We start from the raw sequence: 7,533 nt of genomic DNA, 5'->3' as shown, positions 1-7,533 counted from the left end.
ATGGCCGTGAGGCCAGCCCTCCGATGATCTAAGAACTATCTGTCCAAAGATGAAAAATACAATAGTAAAGGGTCCTATTTATAGGGAACTAGTAGCTTAAGAATTACAAAGATGAGTAAATGACATAAAAATCCACTTCCGGGCCCACTTGGTGTGTGCTTGGGCTGAGCATTGAAGCATTTTCGTGTAGAGACTCTTCTTGGAGTTAAACGCCAGCTTTTATGCCAGTTTGGGCGTTTAACTCCCACTTAGGTGCCAGTTCCGGCGTTTAACGCTGGGAATTCTGAAGGTGACTTTGAACGCCGGTTTGGGCCATCAAATCTTGGGCAAAGTATGGACTATCATATATTTCTGGAAAGCCCAGGATGTCTACTTTCCAACGCCGTTGAGAGCGCGCCAATTGGGCTTCTGTAGCTCCAGAAAATCCACTTCGAGTGCAGGGAGGTCAGAATCCAACAGCATCTGCAGTCCTTTTCAGTCTCTGAATCAGATTTTTGCTCAGGTCCCTCAATTTCAGCCAGAAAATACCTGAAATCACAGAAAAAAACACAAACTCATAGTAAAGTCCAGAAAAGTGAATTTTAAGTAAAAACTAATAAAAATATACTAAAAACTAAACCAAATATACTAAAAACATACTAAAAACAATGCCAAAAAGCGTACAAATTATCCGCTCATCACAACACCAAACTTAAATTGTTGCTTGTCCTCAAGCAACTGAAAATCAAATAAGATAAAAAGAAGAGAATATGCAATGAATTCCAAAAACATCTATGAAGATCAGTATTAATTAGATGAGCGGGGCTTTTAGCTTTTTGCCTCTGAACAGTTTTGGCATCTCACTCTATCCTTTGAAACTCAGAATGATTGGCTTCTTTAGGAATTCAGAATCCAGATAGTGTTATTGATTCTCCTAGCTAAGTATGATGATTCTTGAACACAGCTACTTATTGAGTCTTGGCTGTGGCCCAAAGCACTCTGTCTTCTAGTATTACCACCGGATACATACATGCCACAGACACATAATTGGGTGAACCTTTTCAGATTGTGACTCAGCTTTGCTAAAGTCCCCAATTAGAGGTGTCTAGGGTTCTTAAGCACACTCTTTTTGCCTTGGATCACAACTTTATTTCTTTCTTTTTCTTTTCTTTTTTTTTCTCTCTTTTTTTTTTTAGAATATTCACTGCTTTTTCTTGCTTCAAGAATCATTTTTATGATTTTTCAGATCCTCAGTAACATGTCTCCTTTTTCATCATTCTTTCAAGAGCCAACATTCATGAATCACAAATTCAAAAGACATATTCACTGTTTAAGCATGCATTCAGAAAACAAAAGTGTTGCCACCACATCAAAATAATTAAACTGTTATAAAATTCACAATTCATGCAATTCTTTTTCTTTTTCAATTAAGAACAATTTTTTTTTTCATTTTTTAAGAGGGGTGATGGATTCATAGGACATTCATAACTTTAAGGCATAGACACTAAGACACTAATGATCACAAGACACAAACATGGATAAACATAAGCATAAATTTTCGAAAAACAAGAAAATAGAGAACAAGGAGATTAAAGAACAGGTCCACCTTAGTGATGGCGGCTTGTTCTTCCTCTTGAAGATCTTATGGAGTGCTTGAGCTCCTCAATGTCTCTTCCTTGTCTTTGTTGCTCCTCTCTCATGATTCTTTGATCTTTTCTAATTTCATGGAGGAGGATGGAATGTTCTTGGTGCTCCACCCTTAGTTGTCCCATGTTGGAACTCAATTCTCCTAGGGAGGTGTTCAGTTGCTCCCAATAGTCTTGTGGAGGAAAGTGCATCCCTTGAGGCATCTCAGGGATCTCATGATGAGAGGGGTCTCTTGTTTGCTCCATCCTTTTCTTAGTGATGGGCTTATCCTCATCAATGGGGGTGTCTCCTTCTATGTCAACTCCAACTGAATAACAGAGGGGACAAATGAGGTGAGGAAAGGCTAACCTTGCCAAGGTGGAGGACTTGTCCGCCACCTTATAGAGTTCTTGGGCTATAACCTCATGAACTTCCACTTCTTCTCCAATCATGATGCTATGAATCATGATGGCCCGGTCTAGAGTAACTTCGGACCGGTTGCTAGTGGGAATGATTGAGCGTTGAATAAACTCCAACCATCCTCTAGCCACGGGCTTGAGGTCATGCCTTCTTAGTTGAACTGGCTTCCCTCTTGAATCTCTCTTCCATTGGGCGCCCTCTTCACAAATGTCAGTGAGGACTTGGTCCAACCTTTGATCAAAGTTGACCCTTCTAGTGTAAGGATGTTCATCTCCTTGCATTATAGGCAAGTTGAATGCCAACCTTACATTTTCCGGACTAAAATCCAAGTATTTTCCCCGAACCATAGTAAGCCAATTCTTTGGATCCGGGTTCACACTTTGATCATGGTTCTTGGTGATCCATGCATTGGCATAGAACTCTTGAACCATCAAGATTCCGACTTGTTGAATGGGGTTGGTAAGAACTTCCCAACCTCTTCTTCGGATCTCATGTCGGATCTCCGGATATTCACTCTTTTTGAGTGAAAAAGGGACCTCGGGGATCACCTTCTTCAAGGCCACAACTTCATAGAAGTGGTCTTGATGCACCCTTGAGATGAATCTCTCCATCTCCCATGACTCGGAGGTAGAAGCTTTTGCCTTCCCTTTCCTCTTTCTAGAGGTTTCTCTGGCCTTGGATGCCATAAATGGTTATGGAAAAACAAAAAGCAATGCTTTTACCACACCAAGATTAAAAGGTTTGCTCGTCCTCGAGCAAAAGAAGAAAGAAGAGAGTAGAAGAAGAAGAAATGGAGGAGATGGAGGAGGCTTATGTTTCGGCCAAAAGGGTGGAGAAGTTGTGTGTAGGTTGTGTGAAAATGAAGGAGTGAAGAAGGGTTTATATAGGAGAGGGGTCTCATGGTTCGGTCATGTATGGGTGGGTTTGGGAGGAAAAGTGGTTTGAATTTGAATGGTGAGGTAGGTGGGGTTTTATGAAGGATGGATGTGAGTGGTGAAGAGAAAGATGGAATTTCATAGGTGAAGGGTTTTTGGGGAAGAGGTATTGAGGTGATTGGTGAATGGGTGAAGAAGAAAGAGGGTGGTGGGGTTGGTGGGGTTGGTGGGGATCCTGTGGGGTCCACAGATCCTAAGGTGTCAAGGAAAAGTCATCCCTGCACCAAGTGGCAAGAAAATTTGCGTTCTGTGCCAATTCTGGCGTTAAACGCCGGGCTGGTGCCCATTTCTGGCGTTTAACGCCAGGTTCTTGCCCTTTCCTGGCGTTTAATGCCAGTCTGGTGCCCCTTTCTGGCGTTAAACGTCCAGAATGGTGCCAGACTGGGCGTTAAACGCCCATCTGCTAGCCTTACTGGTGTTTAAACGCCAGTAGGTTCTTCCTCCAGGGTGTGCTGTTTTTTTCTTCCTGTTTTTCATTCTGTTTTTGCTTTTTCAATTGATTTTGTGACTTCTCATGATCATCAACCTACAGAAAACATAAAATAACAAAGAAAAATAAAATATGACATTGGGTTGCCTCCCAACAAGCGCTTCTTTAATGTCAGTAGCTTGACAGAGGGCTCTCATGGAGCCTCACATTTTCTCAGAGCAATGTTGGAACCTCCCAACACCAAACTTAGAGTTTGACTGTGGTGGCTCTGTTTGACTCTGATTTGAGAGAAGCTCTTCATGCTTCCTCTCCATGGTGACAGAGGGATATCCTTGAGCCTTAAACACAAAGGATTCTTCATTCACTTGAATGATCAGTTCACCTCCATCAACATCAATCACAGCCTTTGCTGTGGCAGGGAAGGGTCTGCCAAGGATGATGGATTCATCCATGCACTTCCTAGTCTCTAGGACTATGAAATCAGCAGGGATGTAATGGTCTTCAATCTTTACCAGAACATCCTCTACAAGTCCATAAGCTTGTTTTCTTGAATTGTCTGCCATCTCTAGTGAGATTCTTGCAGCTTGTACCTCAAAGATCCCTAGCTTCTCCATTACAGAGAGAGGCATGAGGTTTACACTTGACCCTAAGTCACACAGAGCCTTCTTGAAGGTCATGGTGCCTATGGTACAAGGTAGTGAAAACTTCCCAGGGTCTTGTCTCTTTTGAGGTAATTTCTGTCTAGACAAGTCATCCAGTTTTTTGGTGAGCAAAAGAGGTTCGTTCTCCCAAGTCTCATTTCCAAATAACTTGTCGTTTAGCTTCATGATTGCTCCAAGGTATTTAGCAATTTGCTCTTCAGTGACATACTCTTCCTCTTCAGAAGAAGAATACTCATCAGAGCTCATGAAAGGCAGAAGTAAGTCCAATGGAATCTCTATGGTCTCATTTTGAGCCTCAGATTCCCATGGTTCCTCATTGGGGAACTCAGTGGAGGCCAGTGCACGCCCATTGAGATCTCCCTCAGTGGCGTTCACTTCCTCTCCTTCCTCTCCAAATTCGGCCATGTTGATGGCCTTGCACTCTCCTTTTGGATTTTCTTCTGTATTGCTTGGAAGAGTACTAGGAGGGAGTTCAGTAATTTTCTTGCTTAGCTGTCCCACTTGTGCCTCCAAATTCCTAATGGAGGACCTTGTTTCAGTCATGAAACTTTGAGTGTTTTTGATTAGATCAGAGACCATGGTTGCTAAGTCAGAGTGGTTCTGCTTAGAATTCTCTGTCTGTTGCTGAGAAGATGATGGAAAAGGCTTGCCATTGCTAAACCTGTTTCTTCCACCATTATTGTTGTTGAAACCTTGTTGAGGTCTCTGTTGATCCTTCCATGAGAAATTTGGATGATTTCTCCATGAAGAATTATAGGTGTTTCCATAGGGTTCTCCTAGGTAATTCACCTCTTCCATTGAAGGGTTCTCAGGATCATAGGCTTCTTCTTCAGATGAAGCATCCTTAGTACTGCTTGGTGCATTTTGCATTCCAGACAGACTTTGAGAAATCAAATTGACTTGTTGAGTCAATATCTTGTTCTGAGCCAGAATGGCATTCAGAGTATCAATCTCAAGAACTCCTTTCTTCTGATTTGTCCCATTGTTCACAGGATTCCTTTCAGAAGTGTACATGAATTGGTTATTTGCAACCATTTTCAATTAGTTCTTGAGCTTCTGCAGGCGTCTTCTTCAGATGAAGAGATCCTCCAGCAGAGCTATCCAAAGACATCTTGGATAGTTCAGAGAGACCATCATAGAAAATACCTATGATGCTCCATTCAGAAAGCATGTCAGAAGGACATTTTCTGATCAATTTTTTGTATCTTTCCCAAGCTTCATAGAGGGACTCTCCATCCTTCTGTCTGAAGGTTTGGACTTCCACTCTAAGCTTACTCAATTTTTGGGGTGGAAAGAACTTTGCCAAGAAGGCATTGACTAGCTTTTCCCATGAGTCCAGGCTTTCTTTAGGTTGTGAGTCCAACCATGTCCTAGCTCTGTCTCTTACAGCAAAAGGGAATAGCATAAGTCTGTAGACCTCAGGGTCAACCCCATTAGTCTTGACAGTGTCACAGATTTGCAAGAATTCAGCTAAGAACTGATGAGGATCTTCCAATGGAAGTCCATGGAACTTGCAATTCTGTTGCATTAGAGAAACTAATTGAGGCTTAAGTTCAAAGTTGTTTGCTCCAATGGCAGGGATAGAGATGCTTCTCCCATAGAAGTCGGGAGTAGGTGCAGTAAAGTCACCCAGCACCTTCCTTGCATTGTTGGCATTGTTGTTGTTTTCGGCTGCCATGTCTTCTTCTTTGAAGATTTCTGTTAGGTCCTCTACAGAGAGTTGTGCCTTAGCTTCTCTTAGCTTTCGCTTCAAGGTCCTTTCAGGTTCAGGGTCAGCTTCAACAAGAATGCTTTTGTCTTTGTTCCTTCTCATATAAAAGAGAAGAGAACAAGAAAATGTGGAATCCTCTATGTCACAGTATAGAGATTCCTTGAGGTGTCAGAGAAGAAGAAAAATAGAAGGAAGAAGGAGAAGAATTTGAACTTAGTCAGATAGAGTTTGAATTGTGCATTGAGGAGGAGTGGTACTCCATAAATAGAAGGATGTGAGAAGAGGGGAAGAGCTTTTTCGAAAATTAAGTTAAAAAGATTTTTTAAAAAAAAATTTGAAAAACTTTAATTGATTTTCGAAAATAAGAGTGGGAAAGAAATCAAGTGATTTTTGAAAAAGATTTTGAAATTAGAAGTCAAAAAGATTTGATTGAAAACTATTTTGAAAAAGATGTGATTAAAAAGATATGATTGAAAAGTTATGGTTTAAAAAGATATGATTGAAATGATATGATTTGAAAACAGTTTTAAAAAGATTTGATTAAAAAAAATTAATGACTTGGCTAACAAGAAAAGATATGATTCAAACATTAAACCTTTCTCAACAGAAAAGGCAGCATACTTGAAATGTTGAATCAAATCATTAATTGATAGCAAGTATCTTTGAAAAAGGAAAGAAATTGATTTTGAAAACATTTGATTGAAAAGATATGATTTGAAAAAGATTTGATTTTGAAAAACTTTGAAAACTTGAAAAAAATTGATTTGAAAACAAAATCCTCCCCCTTGTGCCATCCTGGCGTTAAACGCCCAGAATGGTGCACATTCTGGCGTTTAACGCCCAATGCACTACCTTTTTGGGCGTTAAACGCCCAACCAGGCACCCTGGCTGGCGTTTAAACGCCAGTCTATCCTTCTTCACTGGGCGTTTTGAACGCCCAGCTTTTTCTGTGTAATTTCTCTGCTGCATGTTCTGAATCTTCAGTTCCCTGTACTATTGACTTGAAAATAGAACCAAGATCAAATAAACAATGCATGCAAGACACCAAACTTAAAATTAGACACTAGACTCAAACAAGAAACATAGAATATTTTTGGTTTTTATGATTTTGAAAATTTTTTTTTTTTTGGATTTTTCGAAACTTATATGGAAATAGAAAATAAAGGTTTCAGAATTCTTAATGAGAATTCCAGGAATCATGCAATGTTAGTCTAAAGCTTTAGTCTAAAGGAATTAGACATCGCTAGCCAAGCTTCAGCAGGACATTACACTCAAGAGCTAAATTGATGAGAATCAATCAGCTTTGGTGATGATAAGAACATCACCTTGAAACACCAGAATTCATTCTTAAAAACTCTGAAGAAAAATACCTAATCTAAGCAACAAGATGAACCGTCAGTTGTCCATACACGAAACAATCCGCGGCAACGGCGCCAAAAACTTGGTGCACGAAATTGTGATCATCAATGGCGCCATCAACATGGTACGCTCATTGCAATCTCAACTCTTCATCACAACTCCGCACAACTAACCAGCAAGTGCACTGGGTCGTCCAAGTAATAAACCTTACGCGAGTAAGGGTCGATCCCACGGAGATTGTTAGTATGAAGCAAGCTATGGTCATCTTGTAAATCTTAGTCAGGCAAACTCAAATGGATATGGTGATATACGAATAAAACATAAAGATAAAGATAGAGATACTTATGTAATTCATTGGTGGGAATTTCAGATAAGCGCATGAAGATGCTGTGTCCCTTCCGTCTCTCTGCT

At 40.4% G+C, this 7,533-nt stretch overlaps 1 non-coding gene across 1 annotated transcript; it reads left to right on the top strand.

Moving 5' to 3' along the window:
- Positions 1–5,217: 5,217 nt before the first annotated feature.
- Positions 5,218–5,325, top strand: LOC130932235 (small nucleolar RNA R71). Its single transcript, XR_009067394.1, has one exon. It is a non-coding gene; the product is annotated as a small nucleolar RNA R71 (small nucleolar RNA).
- Positions 5,326–7,533: the final 2,208 nt, after the last annotated feature.

The sequence above is a fragment of the Arachis stenosperma genome, chromosome 5 (assembly GCF_014773155.1).
Source record: "Arachis stenosperma cultivar V10309 chromosome 5, arast.V10309.gnm1.PFL2, whole genome shotgun sequence".
Lineage (NCBI taxonomy): Eukaryota > Viridiplantae > Streptophyta > Magnoliopsida > Fabales > Fabaceae > Arachis > Arachis stenosperma.
The sequence above is the reverse complement of the archived record's forward strand: the minus strand, read 5'-3'. Positions and strand labels throughout refer to the sequence as shown.